The sequence below is a fragment of the Megascapheus bottae genome, unplaced genomic scaffold, assembly GCF_031878675.1.
Source record: "Megascapheus bottae isolate mThoBot1 unplaced genomic scaffold, mThoBot2.hap1 HAP1_SCAFFOLD_40, whole genome shotgun sequence".
Taxonomy (NCBI): Eukaryota; Metazoa; Chordata; class Mammalia; order Rodentia; family Geomyidae; genus Megascapheus; species Megascapheus bottae.
The window spans coordinates 912,882-932,781 of NW_028327715.1; positions in this window are offsets into that span (position 1 = coordinate 912,882).

The following is a 19,900-nucleotide window of genomic DNA, read 5'->3' on the forward strand; positions in this document are numbered from 1 at the left end:
TCCCCAGGCCAGGCAGAAAAGCCCACCAAATACCATCTCCAAAATTACCAGCAAAAACCTAGACTGGAGACATGGGTCATGTGGTAGAGCACCAGAGGAGAAAGCAAACCAAGCCCAAGTACAAGATGCTAAGTTCAAACCACAGGAAAACAAATAAATAAACAAAACCAACCAACCAAACAAGGCAACAGCAAAACAAAACAATCCTGCTTATTGAAGAAATTTGAGGGTGATATCAGCGGTTATATTACTGTCCTACACTGCTATAGTAAAAGACCACACGTAGGTTGGCTTGAATAACAGAACATTATTTTTTCACTTTGGGAGATTGGAAGTTCAAGATCGACATGGCAGCAAGTTTGGTTTCCTGTGAGGTATCTCTCATAGTAAGGTGAAGAAGACATTTTATTTTTTGGCCAGTCTTGGGTTTGAACTCAGGGCCTGGGCACTGTCCTTGGGCTTTCTCAAGGCTAGTGCTCTACCTCTTGAGCCACAGCACTCTTCCAGCCTTTTCTATGTATGTAGCATTGGGCCTTCGTTCATGTTAGGCAAGCACTCTACCACTGGCCCAGATGACACGTGGCTCTGTCGTTGCTTTTTCTTGTCAGGGTAATATATAGAGGGGTTACAGTTACATTCATCAGGTAGTAGGTACATTACTGCTCTCACATTGACACCCCTTCTCATGTTTTTGTCCCCCTCTCCTTCCCCCCACCATCTTGCTATCTCTTTGTGTGACTTTTCCCACCCTTCATACGCCTGTCTATCTGTCTATCTCTTACTCCTACATATACACAGAGTTGTAAGAGCTCATGCCTGACAATAAATAAATTCTGATGTCTCTTTCTCTTCTTAAAGAAGTTTGATTTCCTTCCTTCCTTCCTTCCTTCCTTCCTTCCTTCCTTCCTTCCTTCCTTCCTTCCTGCCCTGTGCTAGACTCAGTTTCAAACTGTACCTGTTATTTCTGCTCATTGGCTAGCACTCTGTCAATGGAGCCCTATCTCCAATCCCTGGATTATCTTTATTTAGCATTTATTTATGGAGAAATATTGCTTCAGAAAAAAAATGTGAGTTTTTCAGTTTTGGGGATTCAGAGATTAAGAGTAGATTAGTTAGGATAAACTAAGCTATATTGAAGCAACAATTAAAAAAATGAGTATTCATTTACTAGAAGGGTTGTCACTCATTCATCAGCATGGGTCATTTTTCTATCACCATGGTTTAGTTTTTGCCTGTTCCAGAATTTTCTATGAATGGAGCCGTATAATTCACGTTCTTGAGTTTGACTTCTTTTGCTCACATAATGATTTTGAGATCTATCTATCCATCCATCTACCTAGCTATGTATCTCTATCTACCTACCTATCTATCTATCTATCTATCTATCCATTCTTCTGTCCACATCCATCTATCTATCATCTCTATTATTGATATATGTATATATCATTTATCTATCATCTGTCTGGCTGTCTCTATCTCAATCATATAATCTACCTATCTATCCTTTTTCTCTATCATCTATCTCTATGATCTATAGTTCGTTCTTTTCAATTGTTCACGCATAGCATGCATTAATTGCAGAAGAATTAACCCTATGCTTATCATTATAGAGTATGAGTATGATATTAACCTTTGGCTAAAGCTAATGTATGCATGTAATAATTGGGGGATAAACATTTTACAACTGTGTGTGTGTGTGTGTGTGTGTGTGTGTGTGTGTGTGTGGTTATGAAGCAGGAAATGTGAGTCTGCCTGCCTTGTGTAGTAATACTAAGCAGATTTATAGTTTGTACCCAATTTTGGAATCTGGAGCATATTGAATCGACAGTATGAGTCAGAGTTGCCACTGTAATTTGCCTACCTAGCCATCTCACTATAAGAGATTCCTGTTCTGAACTAGCCTTTGGTGCCCTGGTTGCATACACACAAGAGGTGGTTCAAAAACTGGAGACAGACAAAACTGGACAGCTCAGCTCTTCTGGGGACATGAGGTCTGCTCTTACAGTTTTATGACATTTGCCTATAGCAATGTTGTTGCCTGATTATAAACCAAATTTTGTGCACACTTTTAGCAATCAAAACACTTAAGATAATTAACATGTTGTTAGCATAATGGAACAGCATTCCATTGCATGAATATAGTATAATTTGTTTATCTGTTCTCTTTTAGATCAACATTCCAATTTTTGGCTCTCACAGATAATTGTGTTGTGGAAATTCTGGTACAGATCGTTTGTTGTGGATTTAATGCTTTGGGGTTTTGTTTTCCCCTCAGAAAATACAGGGGGAGGGAAATGAGGACAAAAACATGAGACGGGGTATCAATGTGTGAGAAGTAATGCACCTACTACCTGACGAATATAACTGTAACCCCTCTAAACATTACAATTAAAAAAAAAGAAAGAACAAATACAATAATCCTAATTCTTAAAAAAAGAAAATACCTATGAATTTATGTGAGTCATCTATAATGCTAAAACAAGAGTCAGTGGCTTAAGATAATGTGCATTTATTACCCTACTCTTCTGTGGATCAGAAACCTGAGTGTTCCCAAGTGGGTATTCTGCTGGAGAGTTTCTGACATAGCTTTGATATGTCCCCTGCGCATGGGGTCTTATCTGAAAGTTAAATGGAGAAAGATCTACTTCTGTGCTTACACAATTGTTAGCAGGATTGAGTTCCTTGAACGCTATTGACCTAAAGGCCTCTCTGGCAGCTGGCTGGAGGCCAACCTCAGTTCTTGGTCAAATGCACTTCCGTAAGAGGTCAATTTGATTTATGAAGGCATAATGCCAGGAGAGAAGGCCCTAGGGAGAGCCTGTTAGCAGGACGAAAGTGACAATCTCTTGCTAATCTTAGAGGCAATGACTTGTCAATACTGCTGTAGCCTTTTATTAGAAGCTAGTGACTCAAGTGGGGAGGGAATAGTCTCTGAAGACAAGGGATCTTTTTAATGGCTCCCCTGCTATAAGTGTTGATCTTGTAAGTCACAGAGTAGTGTCTCGTAAGGAACTCCATAGAAAAGATTACAAGTCAGAAAACAATAAAGATGCCTACACACTCATGTTCATTGCCACACCATTTACCAGAGCCATGTTAGGGCAAATAGCCCATATGTCCTTTGTTTGCAGGAAAATAGATGAACCTAGAGACAATTATGTTGAGTAAAATAATTCAGGCTCAGAGACGGCATGTTTCTCTCACTTGTAGAAGTTAGATTTAAAAATATGAATGTATATGAAAACACATACGTGGCTACATGCATGTATACTGGGTCAAACTGATTACGGTATGGTATACTTGGGGTGGATTTTTTTTTTATGGTGCATGTGTAAAGACACAATGAAGAGACAGGTAAACAGAAGGAATACCAGAAGCTGATACTCATTTTGTGTGGAAGGACAGCGGGTTAATGAGAAGGGCCCGATGAATGATGAAACGAATGACGGGTGAATTTGGTCATAACATTCACCATATATATATGTAAAAAGCCTGCTGAGTTTTTCCTCTAAAGTATTTTTTTTCTCATTCTCACCAGCAGTGTATGAGAGATCCAGTTGTTCTGTTCTTTCCAATATTTTATATATTTTTTCTTTCTGTTTTTGGTTGGTCATGGGGCTTGAACTCTGGGCCCAGGTGTTTTCCCTAAGCTCTTTTGCTCAAGGCTACCACTTTGAGACACAGCTTTACTTCTGGTTTTCTGGTGGTTCACTGGAGATAAGAGTATCTCAGAACTTCCTTCCTGGGTTGGCTTTGAACTGCTATCCTCTGCTCTCAGCCTCCTAAATAGCTATGATTACAGATAGGTGTGAGCCCACCCGTGCCTGGCAATTTTCTGAAGTTTTAGAATTTCTTTTCTAATGTTGATGAATTCATCACTTCACAATAACTTATTTATCTTCATTTACCTCAACTCATGAAAATAAGTGTTCTAGAAACTTTGCAGTTTGTTTTCTGTTGAGTTGATGTTGAAGTATGATATGAAGAAGAGAGAGAAGGTTTGTTTTTTTTTTAAAAAAGTCTCTTAGGTATCTGGTTATTTGAACACCCTTTATTGGAAAAATTACATGGTATCAAATTCCCTTCACTCTTTGTCAAAAATCAGTCAGTTCAACTGAGCACAGATGGTGGCTCACACCTCTAATCCTAGCTACTCAGGAGGCTGAGATCTGAGGATCATGGTTCAAAGCCAACCCAGGAAAAGTCCATAAGAATCTTATCTCCAAATAACTACCAGAAAACTGGAAGTGGCACTGAGGAAGTGGTAGAGCTCTAGCCTTGAGCTAAAGAGCTCAGGGACAGTGCCCAGGCCCAGAGTTTAAGCCCCACAACAGACAAAAAAAGGAAAGAAAAAACATGTTGAATTAATATTGTAAAAACAAACATCCTTTTCTTTTTCCTTTTTTTCCCCCCTCTGTCTTAGGTTAGAAGTGCAGCATTCTTTGGGGGCTTTTTGAGGACATTGGTTTATGGCATCTCTACCACAAATACTAATGTGTTAGTGCTCAAGTCTGTCATATAAAATGGCTTAATATTTACCTATAATTACGCATTCTCCTGGAATCTGGATATAGAGATATAATTCTGTTCAGCTCCTTCAGTACTACTACATATCTTTCAAGTGTATGAATACCATGGTATTAATTAGATTTTTATAGGTATTCTCAACCAGACTGAGGAAATATTCTAATCTTATAAAGACATGTGTGTGTGTGTGTGTGTGTGTGTGTGTGTGTGTGTGTGTGTGTGTTGGTCTTGGGACTTGAACTCAGGGCTTAGGCGCTGTCTCTGAGCTCTTTTTGCTCAAGGCTAGAGTTTTCACGCCTGGGCTGGCTTTAACCGATGATCCTCAGATCTCAGCTCCTTGAGTAGTTAGGATTCTAGGTGTGAGCCACTAGTGCCTGCCTATTGTGGTTTTTTTTTTTTTTTAGTATCTGCACAATATGAGGAGATGAGTTCTGTGTACTTTTTTAAAAATATAAATCATTGTGTTCTGTTTCTCTCTGTATTATTATGATAAGTGTTTGGTAGTTTCACTTTTCATAAAAAATAGCTTTGGCTCTGTTTAGTTCTCTAGTCTCTGTATTTTAACAAAGTACATTGCCTTCTGTTCTTATCTGTGTAATTGCATCCTGGTAATTTTCAATTTAAATGGTAAGTTTTGATTATAACTGTACACCTTTCTTCTCTTCTAACATAAGCATTTGAAACCACAAATTTATATTGGTAGGAATTGCACAAAGTTCAGTTATGTTGTATTTTTCATGACTTGTTCTTCCATAAAATTCTAAAATTCTATTTTTCCAACTTTTAAAGAATAACTTTTTTTATTTGTCTTTAGTTGTATAAAGGAGTTGCTACTCAACAAAGCAGGTGATGAATTAGTGCATCTTAATCAATGTTATTCCTTTCAACATTCTCACCCACCAGTCTTACCCCACCCCTTCTCTTACTTTTCTCAATTTTGTAGGATATCCATTGATTTTTTTTCTTTTTTGCCACGTAACACAGCTATTTATATTTATGTTTCTTTTATTCCTTTTCCTGGTCTGGGGGCTTGCACTCAGGACCTGGGCCCTATAAGGTTTTATTGTGCTCAAGACTAGCGCTCTATCACATGACCTTTAGCACCACTTCTGGCTCTTTCTGAGTAGTGTACTGAAGATAAAAGTCTCACAGACTTTCCTACCCTAGCTGACTTTGAACCACAATCCTCACATCTCAGCTTCCTGAGTAGCTAGGATTACAGGCGTGAGCTGTGAGCATTGACTTATTTATGCTTCTATGTTATGAGCTGTGTTGCTCATTCAACATTTCACACTCACTGGACACACCCCTTCCCTTATTTTTCCTTATTTTTCTTCAATTTTGTGGTATATGCAATGAATTCTCTCCCCTTGCTCTTCCCCCCGTTTTCTCCCACTTACCCTCTTCATAAGTTAAATTTTATTTCTTTTTACATTGTATTCTTCTCGATCTCAGAAGTCACTTAGAAGAGTGATGCTTACTTTCAGAATGTTCAAGCGTTTTCTAGGTAATACATGTTCACACTTTCTAAATTAATACCGACGCAGTCAGAGAATGTATCATATATGATCTTATTTGTGTCTGAATTTGTTTGCACTTGCCTTATGACCCAGATTGTGGTCTATCTCTGAGATTTTTTTTTCAATGTTAATTGAGATTTTTTTTTAACTGCACTTCAAATGCCTTGCGTGTTCTGTAGCCATTGTGTGAAGAGCTTTCAACATAATTACTTTAATGTGGTTGGCTGGGTTGTTAGAATAAGTTATGTGTGAACTGATGCTCTGGTCTAGATGCTCTATTAATTACCAAGAGGTGGAGTTAATATCCTTTGATGTGACACCCAATTCATTTTACCTTAGGTGAATCTATCTATCTATCTATCTATCTATATATATATTTAAAGTCTTTTTGGTAAGTTAGCCATTTTTTCCATCTGAATTATACCTATTTTTCCCCCTGTTCATTCTTTTTTTTTTTCTTTTGATTGGTCAGGGGCTTGAACTCTGGGCCTGTGTGCTGTCCCTGAACTCTTCAGCTCAAGGTTAGCATTCTACTACTTGAGCCACCTCCAGTTCTTTTGGTGGTTCATTGGAAATAAGAGTCTCTCAGACTTTCCTGCCCAGGCTGGTTTCGAACCACCATCCTCAGATCTTAGCCTCTTGAGTATCTAGGATTATAGGTGTAAACCACCAGTGCCTGGCTTATTCTGGGCCTTTTGTCATACTAAACAAGGAACAGATGGTGGCTGGGTGTCCCTCCTCTGGAATCTGGAAGTCTATCCTCATGGCTTATTTACAGAAATTGATATCATTGTTGAGTCAGGACATCAAAGCAGTTACCTATCACCAAATCTCCTTCTGGGTGGTAGAAAGACCTTCGCTTGCCACTGGGGCCTTTTAGCCGCTTCTTGTGGTGACACAGATGAAACTCATTTTCCCAACAAATAAGAATCTAATAGATTGGATCTTACCTAATTATGTATTCTGCATTAAGCTGCACCTCTTCCTCCCTGCCCGATGCTGCTGGCATAATTAAACTTAATGCACTTTTAATGATGTCTTCTTAATTCCAGGAGTCACATGCAATTAGCATCAAGCAGGGAAGAGTGGTAGCAGGGCCGAAAACCATTCTACCTCAGGTGCCCTAGAAGATTCAAGTTCAGCTAGGAATGAATAACAGAGCTCTGGGTTCAGAAATGTTGGCTTGCCAGGGGCAAAGATGGCTTGTAATGCTTACATATCCTAATTTGAGTCAATAACATAACATTTTTTTTTCCTAGCGGGGCTTAACTTTAAGGCCTCTGGTCATTGAAACTGGGATGTGTTGTTGGCTCGGAGTGATTAGTTGGTTAATATAGGAATGGTCAGAGAGAAAGAGACACAACTAAATAAGGACTTAGGTACTTCCTTTTCAACTAATAACCCCTCCCTACCTCTCAGAAGCCGCCAGTCTTGGGGCTTGAACTCAGGGCCTAGGTACTGTCCCTGAGCTTCTTTTTACTCAAGGCTAACACTTTACTACTTGAGCCACAGCTCCACTTTCTGCTTTTTCCACTTATGTGGTACTGAGGAATTGAACCCGGTGCTTCATGCATGTTAAGGAAGTACTCTACCACTAAGCCACCTTCCCAGCTCCCAATTTAATAGTTTTTATTTAACATGGTCTCCCTATCCCCTTGTTTTTCTTCTACCTGTGACTCTATTTTCCTCCCAACTAAAAACTTCCAAAACATGGGCCCAGGTTGGATGTCCTCAATTTTTTTTTCTCTTCCACTTAATTGCTTTTCCTAATGCTTCCAACACTGCTTTGCGGCTGGAGAAATCAGATATCCTTCCCCATTTAGTATATTATTACTATTATTGTTGCTGTTTTCTTTTGTGTAGGGTCCTGGGGATTGAACTTGGGCCCTAGGCCTGATTCCTGAGCGTATGTACTGAAGGCTAGCACTCTACCACTGGAGCCATAGCTCCCATTCCTGGGTTTTGGTGGTTAAGTGGAGTCTCATGGACTCCCCTGCATGGGCTGGCTTTGAACTAGGATCCTCGCATCTCAGTCTCCTGGACAGCTAGGATGACAGGCCTCTGGCACTCAATCACCATCAATCACATTGTGTTTATCTTCATCCTATGAATGTATTGGATTAAGCCACTAAGCCAATTATTAAGCCATTTTTAAACCATCTATGTGCATCTCTGGATAGTGCTGTGTGTGTGTGTGTGTGTGTGTGTGTGTTGCTCCTGGGGCTTGAGCTTGGGACCTGCATGCTATCCCTGAGCATTTTTATTTTTTTTTTGCTCAAGGCTAGCACTCTACCACTTGAACCACAGCTCAATTTCTGGATTTTTTAGTAGTTTATTGGAGTCTCACAGACGTCCCTGTCAAGGCTGGCTTCGAACCATGATCTTCAGATCTTGTGGGTAGTTAGGATTACAGGTGTGAGCTGAGGATGCGTTTTTTTTTGGGGGGTGGGTGCACTCTTGAATTAAGTGTGCTAGTATTTTGTGGAGAAATTTTGCATCTGTGTTCATCAAGTATTGGTCTTTAGTTTTCCTTTTCTTAAAAAAAATAAATTGAATGCTTACCTGCTTTATAAGAATATTAATGGCTTATCAGAATAGAGGCAGAGTTATTTTCGTTTTCTTTTTTTGTGGAATAGAGAATAACTATAATTCTTTTAAAAATGTGTTGTAGAATGTAGCTATAGATCTATCATGATACTATTTTTAAGTGGAAGATTTTTAATTACTGCTGTATCTATTACAGGTTATTAGTATGTCGTCCTCGTCTTCTTCTTCTTCTTCTTCTTCTTCTTCTTCTTCTTCTTCTTCTTCTTCTTCTTCCTCTTTCTCTTCCTCTTCTTTTTTGTCAGTTGTGGGGCTTGAACTCTGGGCCTGGGCACTGTCCCTGAGCTCATCAGTTCAAGGCTACTACCCTAGCCCTCAAGCCATAGTGCCACTTCCATTTTTTGTTGTGGTTAATTGGAGATAAGAGTCTCATGGTCTTTAGTGCCTGGGCTGGCTTTGAACTTCAATCCTCAGATTTCAGCCTCCTTAGTAGGTAGGATTACAATCATGAGCCACCACACCTGGCTCAATTTTCGATTTCTTCTTGATTCATCTTTTTTTCCCCCCTTTTAGATTTTATGTGCGATTCCATTTTGTCTAGCCTTTTCAGGACTTTTAAAGTCTCATGCACTTTCCAGCACAGGCTGGCTTTGAACTGAGATCCTCCAGTCCCAGCCTCCTTAGTAGCTAGGATTATAGGCATGAGCCACCAACACTGGGCTAAAAAGAGCTTTTACTGTTTTCAGTTAGCCACACATTTGTGTATTTTCTACTATTCTTGTTCTTGGATCTTTAGCTTTATTCCATTATGCTCTGAAAAGCATGACTTCAATTTTAAAAACATTTATTGATACTTAACCTTTAATCTGTCCTTTGCTGTTTGATGGCGTGTTCTATAAATATTTTGTGAAGTCTACTTGCTCTAGAATGAACTCAAACCTGATGAATCTTGGTGGAATTTCTGTCTCCGTGATATACCCATTGTTACAACATTAGAGAGCAGTATCCCATGATAAGAGTAAGAATAAAAGAGGCCGGGAGTTTAGCCTAGTGGTAGAATGCTTGCCTAGCACGAATTATTGAATCATTAGCTGTTTTAATGCAACAACCCCCTCCTTATAAAAAAACAAAACAACCTGGCTAAGTACTGTGGAATGCATCTTTGTCCCACATACTCAGGCAGAAGGATGACTTGAGTTATGAGTTCAAGATCAGTCTGAGCAGCATAAGGAGATTACTGTTCTTTTTTTTTTAATTTTAAAGCCAGGTGGCTCACACCTGAAATCCTAGCTACTCAGGATCACTACTCAAAGCCAGCCTGCCCAGACAGAAAAGTCTGTGAGATTCTTTCCATTTAACCACCAGAAAAAATCAGAAATAATGCAGTGGCTCAACATGGTAGAGCGCTAGACATGGGCGCAAAGAGACTCAGGGACAGTTCTCAGGTTCTAAGTTCAAGCCCCACAACCAACACAGCACCACTTCCAGGTTTTGAATTGTTTATTGGGAATAAGAATCTCATGGACATTTTGCCCTACCTGGCTTCGAACTGTGATCCCCAGAGCTCAGCCTCCTGAGTAGCTAGGATTCCAGGTGTAAGCTCTCACGCCCTGCACTGTTTTTTTTTTTTTTGATGGATTAGATACCCCTTTTTCATCGGCTAAATTCAGCCCCACAGCCACATCTAGGCCATCAGTAGGTGTGGCTAGGAAAGCAAGAAAATGGATTTCGATAAGCAGCTTGTGGTCCCTATCATTTGTTAGAAATATAAAAAGAAAGAAGGTTACCTGAAACGATTTTTCCATTTTCTAAAATGAAAGAGACACTATTATAAAATGTGGACTTTTTTTTTCACATTTTTGTACAACTCACTCTTCTCTTTTTGGTCTTAAATAGACGAATTTCAGAGGCAAAGAGCTCTATAATTCTATTACCCATAATTTATAGATAAGGACCCAAGGAGGTTTTTCTCAGAATAAGTCGATCTCTTGTTGCGCTCTCTTTTAATCTCCTCTTCAAAGGAATATGTAGTCAGAGATGTCTTCCGATGTTTGTATGTTTAAGATTTTAGGCACATTCCACAACTGCTCAGAGCACTGGGAAGGGAACATACATTACTCACAAAGATTCTATTTTATCTTGAACAACTGTCTACTCATAAAAACCTAGTTCAATAAACACTAATTAATGGTGGGTATTGGTGGCTCACACCTATAATCCTAGCTATTTAGAAGGCTGAGATCTGAGGATCCTAGTTCAAAGCCAGCCCTACGTGGGAAAGTTGGTGAGAGTTTTTAATCTCTAATTAATCACCCCACAAAGCTGGAAGTGAAGCAATGGCTCAATTAGTAGAGTCTCAGCCTTGAACAAAAATGCAGAGGGATAGCACCTAGATCCAGAGTTCAAGCTCCAGGACTGTTACACACACACACACACACACACACACACACACACACACACACACAAACACACACACTCAGAATCAAAAGAGCTGGAGGCGTGACTCATGTGGTAACTGTTTAGCAAGCATAAAGCCTGAATTTAAACCTCAATATTGCCAACCTCTCCGTTCCCTCTACAAAAAATCATTTTATGATTCCTGAAGATATTATGGGTTGTAGTTCTTTGTGCCCAAACAGACAAACTCTTGAGCAGAAGTCACCCACCATTCCTGAGAGATATGCTAAAAATGCCTGCCATGTGTTCAGGATTCAGGAGAGTGTGTGTGTGTGTGTGTGTGTGTGTGTGTGTGTGTGTGTGTGTGTGTGTGTGTGAGAGAGAGAGAGAGAGAGAGAGAGAGAGACAGACAGACAGACAGACAGAGAGACAGAGAGACAGAGAGACAGAGAGACACAGACACAGAGGGAGAATGTTAGTATTTGTTAGTATTTGAACTTAGAACCAGTGCACTGTCCCTTAGCCTTTTTTGCTCAAGGCTGGAACTCTACCACTTGAGCCACAGCTCCAGTTCTGGCTTTTGTTGATTAATTGGAGGTAAAAGTCTCACAGATTTTTTTTTCTGCGTGAGCTGGCTTTGAACCATGCTCTTCAGATTTCAGCCTCCTAAATAGCTAGGATTACAGGTGTGAGCCACCAGCTCCTAGCTGGTGCCAGGTTCGAGGGATTATGGAAAGTGCTGAATTACAGCTTGGTCTTGCTGGTCTATTTGTTAGTATAATTTATCTCTATCAGCTTTTCTCTTTATAAACTCTGTTGGCCTCTATTGCCACTGTCAAATCTTCATGAAATTTATATATTTAGTTTGTTTCTCTCCATCAAAGACAACATAGATAATGCAAAATTGAGCATTAGCAGCATGTGTGCAGTCTGATAGAGCACAGGAATAAATGTGAATAAGAAAAAAATCCCTCTCTTCCTAGAAATGTGTATTCTTTACCTGACTTATGGGCCCGCTAACCTGCTTAACCTCTCTGCCTATCACCTTTTATAATCACAATAAAGAGAGAGAGAGAGAGAGAGAGAGAGAGAGAGAGAGAGAGAGAGAGAGAGAGAATATATATAGTGAGAGATCCTTTGCTAGTATTCTTTATTCCAAAGGATGTAGAAGATAAAATTTTATGGACAGAGAGCAGCTCCTTGGAGAACTTTATTTATTAACTTCCTTAACATCAAATCATTTTTCAAGAGCTTTCAGTTATTTATGACTTAACACTCACAGCACATCAAGAAAACCAGGGACCTGGTTGGTAGGAAGGCATTTTTTTTTCCCCCTCCAACAGTGCAGAAGATAGAGGCTAACCGAAGTCCTTCCTCTACGAAGTGGATTTCAACAGAAAAAGCTTTGACTTAGTCAATCACCTTGAAACCAGTTGATAGGCCACCAAAATGACTACTTAGAGTTCAAATACTGACTTCTTTTTGTTGTTGTTGTTGTTGCTTTAAGTCAAATTTAATTAATTAATTTTTTGCAGTAGCCGCAGACCCCGCCCCGTCCCCGCCCCGCCCCTGCGGAGGGCGCAAGGGGCGTGGCCCGGGGAAGGGGCGTGGTCTGAAGTCGCGGGGTGGGAGAGCCCGGGAATTCCCTCCTCCTGAAGTCAGGCCTCCCAGGCCAGATCCGCAGTCATCGCTGCAGTCTGCCGCCCCGCGCCCCTGGCCTAGGAGGCGGTCTGGGTGGAGGAGGGAGAGCGGGAGGGCCTCGGCGTCTGCTCCGCGCGCTGCCCCCTCTCCGTCCGGGCCGGAGCCGCGGCCACAGCGACCCATGCGAGCGCGGCCGGAGGGCAGGTAAGGACCCCGGCGCGGCATGGCGGGCAGGGAGGGCCGACCCCGCTCCCGGCGGCACTAGGCCCAGGCGCCCTGCTCCAGGAAGGCGACTCTGCAATCGCCGCTCTCCACCGGCCCGGAGTCTGGAAGTTGGGGAGAGACTTCTCCCCTCCCTGGCCAGGCGGGCGCGTGTCTTCTGCCCACGCTCCCTGCTCGCCGCGGCCGCGGTCCCGCCCCATCCCAGGCTTCCAGGTCCGCCCGCGTCCTCCGGGGCGTCCTGTGCCCACCCCGCCCCGACGAGGTGTGCGTGTGGGTGGGGGAGGGAGGTTGGGTGGGCAATGTGTGGTGTGAGTGGGGGGCGTTGAGCCTTCATTCGGATCCCCGAGCCCGATCAGGGGTCGCGGGGAGCGGCTCCTTTCTGCCCTGGAGAGTGGACGGAGGTCCGCGGGCCGCCGGGCTCAGGGGGCCACGGAGCCGGGCTGGGAGGACCTGGGCGCGGGGACGAGCGGGGGTGGGGGGAGCTCCGGGCGGCCCGGGTTGGATAGAAAACCGCCACCTGTGTCAAGTGTTCCTTTGTTCTGCCTGGGGGTGGGGAGATCCACCCTTCCGCGGCCACTCGAGCGGCACCGGGCCGCTCGGCCGCCTCCCCTTGCGTTCGGTGTCGTCCACATGGGTCAAGGAAATTTTGTGTTAAAAGTGTGTGTGTGTGTTTTCTTCTTGGTAATCGCTTCCAGCTTTTGCTTTATTGGGCAGAGTTGTTGTAAGGAGCTCCTGGAAAATCGTGTCTGGTGTGGAGGGATTGCTTTAGTGTGTGTGTTGTGAGTGGAGTGGACGCGGCGCAGTTCAGCCTGGGTTATTGTCTCAAAATCCATGGAACCAGTCATGGAATGACGGGCAGGCTGGTCACCTTGTAAGCTGCTCAGTGAAAAGTCTTCTGGTAGCACTGAAGCTAGCACATGCATGCCGTTTAGTTCGTCTGCTGATGGGGGAGGTTGTCATAGGTAATTTCAAGAATGTAGGCCGTGGTCGTATAGACGTGCATGGTGGTGCTCCAAGTGTTTATACCATTCACTTCCTAAGAGTTAAATTACACACTTAGGAAAATACTGCTCAATGTGGGCATGTGACTGTATTTGCGAGAAAATACGTATTAAATCTAGGATATCAACCAACACAGTGCCTTGGCACACAGCAGACAGGAAACATTTTGAGTGGAATACGTAATAAAGGAATGTCTTGAACTAGAAGCCAGGGTTCCTCTGTCCTTCACATACATTCGTACATTATACTTTGAGACAAAGTTACATTTCACCAAGGCCAATTTTTTAAAAAAAAATTATGTGCGAACCCTGCCATATCAACATTTAGTTTTATCAGAATTTTTAGACACTAGCTGAACCTCAGTGAAAAATTGATATGCTTGTTGAGGACACAGAGGGTCCTAAATTTAGAAAAAAAAATAAAACCCCAACCAATTGCTTTTGGTCGCAATCGTAAACACAAGACTGTTCATATACATGTTTCAAGGATAAAAGATGAAAGGGCTCCTAAAATATGTACTTAGTTATAACTACCATAATGTTATAATAGCTTTAATTTTCCAGTTAGTTTTGCTGCCTTCATAAACCACAAAATGGACTCCTTTCTGTTTGACCGAAAGTGAAATTACAGCGTTTATCTGTCTTCCTGGGATAGGTGGAATTTGTCTTATGGTTAGAGTATATATAATATTAATACATTGTTGGGGGAAAATGTCTAGTTCAGGAATCCTGAAACTGAAAAAAAATCAGTGTTTATATAAATGAATTTGTATCTTATTATATGTAGTAGTAAAAGAATAAATATACTAAAAGAAAAGCAGTGACTGAATAAGATACTTATTACCAATCCAACTTGTTTATTCATGGTTCATTTTCGTGGATCTTAAGTTATACATACTTTTTATATGAGTAATTTTTTTCCTTAAAAATATAATTAGCTCTTACGTTGGGCACTGGTGGTGTAAGCCTTTGGTCCTAGCTAGTCAGAAGAATGAGACCTGAGGATCAGAGTTCAAAGCCAGCCAAGGCAGGAAATTCTGAGCAGACTCTTATCTCCAGTTAACCAGTAAAAGCAAGAAGTGGAGGCATGGTTCAAAAGGTGGAACACTAGTCTTGAGTGAAAAAGCCAAGTGAGGCCTTGCCCTGAATTCAAGCCCTAGCAAAAAAACCCAAAAAACCCACACAAATATATTTAGGTCTTAATCTAGTCAATCAGTTCCGTGAACATCCCTTATTAGTCCAATTAAGAAAGAAGCCTTGTAAAACATTTTGAAAAGCATTGTTAAGATTTGCTGTCTAGGAATATACATCTGTCTGTTAAGAGATACAATTTCAATGAAATTATGCCTTTATAAGTTAAATGTTTGCTGTCTTGGAATGCAAACTTGGGTGGCAAGACTACATTAAGAAAAAAAAATCTGCAGGAAACTTATTTCATTAAAAGATAGGTTAGGAAGAAGAAGGCTGTGATTGCTATGTTGTTTCTGAAGTGGCAGGGTGTTTTTGTTTTTCCACCGTTTGTTTTTTAACCTAGTTGTGGTCCAGTGGAGTTGGCCTTTGTGTAATGCATTGAGCCGAATACGTCTTATGTGTGCTTTTCTGTATCTGGGCTTTATTTTAGGTGGAAGTTTTCTTTAAAGAATATGTGTAATGTATATAAGATACTTGGATTAAGAACTAAGTGTTTGGTGATTGGATTTAGAACTTTGGTGGGGCTTTACTTTGCCTTAGGGGTAGACTTAAAAAAAAATGTTGTCCTTAATGTACTATGTTGTCTCTTATCTCCTTTGCTGTCCCTTGGTTATCTCATATTGGTATAGTATCTCCCTTTGTTATCTGATATATTGAATTTATTTGTATTTGCATATTTGAAATTTGATAGGGAAGGGGGGAAAACCAAGATGAGTGGGGGGTGTGGGGGGGGAGGGAAATGGGTACCAAGACATGTGAAAGGGTATCAATGTATGTGATTTAACGCACCTTCTATCTGGCAAATATCATGTAACCCTTTTACTAATTACAATAAAAAAAACTGAAAAAAAAGAATGAATCCAAAAAAAAAATGGTTGGGATGGGGTAATGTATTGAGGGGTTACAGTTATGCCCGGCAGGTAGTGGGTATATTACTTTTTGAATTTTGATACCTCTTCTCATGCTTTTCTCCCTCTTTTGCTCCCCAACCCCCTCCAAGTCATCTTGTTTTTCCCCCTTTCTTCCCTATTTCAAATAAATGCATACAGTAACAACAGGTAGGGTTAGGTTTATTTAATGTTAATTTTTATATACCATTTAATGTGTATAATTGCCTTGAAAATGCTATGTACTCACTTCCAAATGTATAATAATTAGAGAATTTCAGACAAGATATTTGCAATAAAGTTCTGGGTTCTTTTAGGATGATAATTACTTGACTATTTTGAGAGTAGACACTAGGTTTACTTACTTTAAATGTAAGTGAAAAATAAAATAAATACTGTTGTGTTGTCAAATACCCTGTTTTTCAGAAAACTGGTCAATATATCAACACGGCATTTTGGCATCACAGGAGAAATTTTTTTTTACATTGGTCCACTTTTAGTTTTCTAGAGCAGAATGCTTTTAGACCAATAAATCCAGCCTTACATTTGACATTTGACATTGATTGTTAGGAAATTCTGTGAAAAATAAGTTGTCATTACTTAAATTTTATGAAAGTGTATATCAGCGCAAGGAAGATATACATCTTCCTTCAAGGGATATGTTTCAGAAGGAAGCAAATGACTGTATGGTGTTAGAGTTTCAGAAATGCAGATGGAAAGACTTAGAAAAAATCATATTAAGTGAAGTAAGCTAGACTCAAAGGAACTTAGGCTCAATGGTTTCCCTCATTCGTCATAATCAGTAGAAACCTTGGGCTCTCCTAGCAGAGATCTGCAATAGAGCAAAATCTTGATACATAAGGCCATAGAATGTGAAGCTAATTGAAAGGACCTCCAGGATATTGAAACAAAAGCCATATAATGAATGATTGTTGTCTTTTTCTTTCTTTTTTCATATTTTTATTACAATTAATAGAAGAGTTACATTATATTCACCAGATAGAAGGTGCATTACTTCACAGACATGGATACCCTTTGTCATGTCTTGGTCCCCATTTCACTCCCCCCACCCCCATTCCTTCTTTTTTTAATGGTTGTTACTTTTGTGTTGCTTAAGAAGTTTGGGCCTACTGTCAGGCCACAAAGATGGTTTGAGTTTATTCAAAGAGCTTGATTACCTTACTACTTCATTCTGGTACTAGGGCTTAAACTCAGGGCTAGAGCTTTCATTTGGCTTTTAAACATTTTTTTTATTGTTATTATTAAGGTCATGTACAGAGGGATATCTCACGTGTGTGTGTGTGTGTGTGTGTGTGTGTGCACATGCATGCGTACAATGGTAGTGGAGCTTGAACTCAGGGTCTTGGCATGTCCACTAGCATTTTTGCTTAAGGCTGTGTAGGGAGCACAATAATGATACAGATAAGCTGAGAAGCATAAAGGGGTTTTATTTCTCCAGTACTAGTTCCATAGTACATTATTCCATTACCATCCAGTAGGCGGCGCACCTCACCCACCCAATGCAAGGCTACCCAGCCTCCTCCTACCTGCCTGTCCCAGCCAGGGCCACTCACTTGGTCACACAGGTTGGCCTGCTACCACTTGATCCACAGCTTCACTTCTGGGTTTTTGTTGGTTAGCAGGAGATAAGAGTTTTATGGACTTTTCTGCGTGGGCTGGCTTTGACCTTGAATCCTCAGATCTCAGGCTCCTGAGTAGTTTAGGATGAGAGGCAGGAGCCATTGGTGCCCAGCTCAGAATTGAATACTTTGGAGTAGTTTTAAGTTCACAGTAAAATTAAAAGAAGATGACAGATACTTCCTATGTCCCTACACAGGCCCAGTCTCCCCCACAACCAACATCCCCTACAGAGGGGTACACTGTGAGAATCAGTGACATACACCTCCCACTGGCATCCATGTCTCCAGAGACTGCAGAGTGTGGCTTATTTGCCCTGTTGTGTCATATGTGCACTGTGGTCCTGGGCCCAGGCACAATGTCGTGTGCCAGTCGCGTTATGTTTCATCAGGAGTAATGCCAATGTTATACAATCCTTTGCTCCAATATAGACTTGGCCTAATGTCTCTACATTTTGGTCTATTTTAAATCTCTGCTAGGAGAGCCCAAGGTTTCTACTGATTATGACAAATGAGGGAGACTATTGGGCCTATGTTCTTTGGTGTGTGGCTTACTTCACTTAATAGGATTTTTTCTAAGTCTTTCCATTTCCTTACAAATGGGGTGATGTCGTTCTTTCTGACAGCAGCATAGAATTCCATTGTGTATAAATACCACATCTTGTTGAGCCACTCATCAACTGAGGGATATCTTTGCTACGGTAAATACTGCTGCAATGAACATCATTGTGCTATTGGATTTAGTATGCCCTTGTTTCTGGATGGTTGGGTAAATGCGAAGTAGTGGGATTGCTGGGTTATAGGGGAGCTCTATGTTTAGTCTTTTGAGGAACTGCCATAGTGCTTTCCACTCCCACCAACAGTGTAGTAGTGATCCCTCCTGGCCATATCCCCTCCAGCATCTGTTGTTATTAGTTTTCTTGATCCTGGCCATTCTAACTGGAGTGAGGTGGCATCTTAGAGATGTTTTGATTTGCATTTCTTTTATGATCAGAGATGTTGAGCATTTCTTCATGTGTCTTAGGCCATTTTTGTTTCTTCTTCAGAGAAGACTCTCTTTAAGTCTTTGGCCTATCTAATTGTTACAACTGAGGGAAACCATGGAGCTTATTTTTCTTTGGGTCTGGCTTACTTTACTTAATATGATTTTTTTCCAAGTCTTTCCATTTCCTTACAGATGGGATGATGTCATTCTTTGCTCACACTTTATGAATGAATGAATGAAGGAAACACTTTCCCCTAATGACCTACGATACGTAGTACCATGAAAGAGAGGTGCATCAGAACATCCCTGTCATTCAGCTCACCTTTTTCTTAGAAACATTTCAGAAAGATTTCCATGTAGTTGAGGGTTGACCCTTCTGCAATAATATTGCTGGCCTCTGCAGACCAAATCAAGGGTATTCTGGATGCTCTGCCACTGACTTGATACAGGTACCCATGTTAACAAAAGGGTATCACTCCAACATGACTCAAATTTCCTGTACCTGCCCATCTTGAATTCCCTTTGATAGTTCAAGCCTATTTACTGAGACTGGACCCTGTGGAGTGTGAGATGGTATGGTATGTGAGTGGTGGTGGGTGGAAGACTAGTGTGGGAGGAGCAGGAAATTGGAGACCCTGGGGATGAGATTGTAGCATTTTCAGTTGCAAAGCTGTGCAGCCAGGATAGCTTTGTGAGCTCTGTGGGTGAGCTCTATTATCTGGTTCTTCCTGGAAAATCCCTGTAGTTAAAGAGCTGGCAGAGCAGCTCTTCCACCATTATTAAAGAGGCCAGAATTAAATCTGTGTGTATGTGTGTGTATTTCTCACATTAGTCACTGGTGAATGCTAATGGTCTTTCAAGTCTCAAGCCTTCAGAGAGGGGGTACAAATGTGTTTCTTGGTGACCCTTAGCATTGTGGTAAACTAAGTGGTGGTGGGTCCTTTCTTGTCTCATGAGAATGTCCATCACTGGATGACTTGCAGTTGTTGGAAGCATCATTTTAATGATGATATATAAGGAATTATTACTATTTTGGGGTGTGTGTATGTGGCAATCTTGGGGCTTACTCAGGGTCAGAACAGTTTTCCTTAGTTTTTTTTTTTTCACCCAAAGGCTAGGGTCCTAACAACTAAGGCAGTCCTCTTCTCCTGTTTTTTTTTTCAGATATTTTTATTGTAATTAATAGAAGTGTCACATTATATTCACCAGATAGAGGGTACATTACTTCACAAATATTGCTACCCTTTCTCATGTCATGGTTCTCCTGGGTTTTTAATTGGAGCTAAGAATCTCATGAAGTTTTCTGTCCAGACTGACTTTGAATCCTGCTTCTCAGATCTCAGACTCC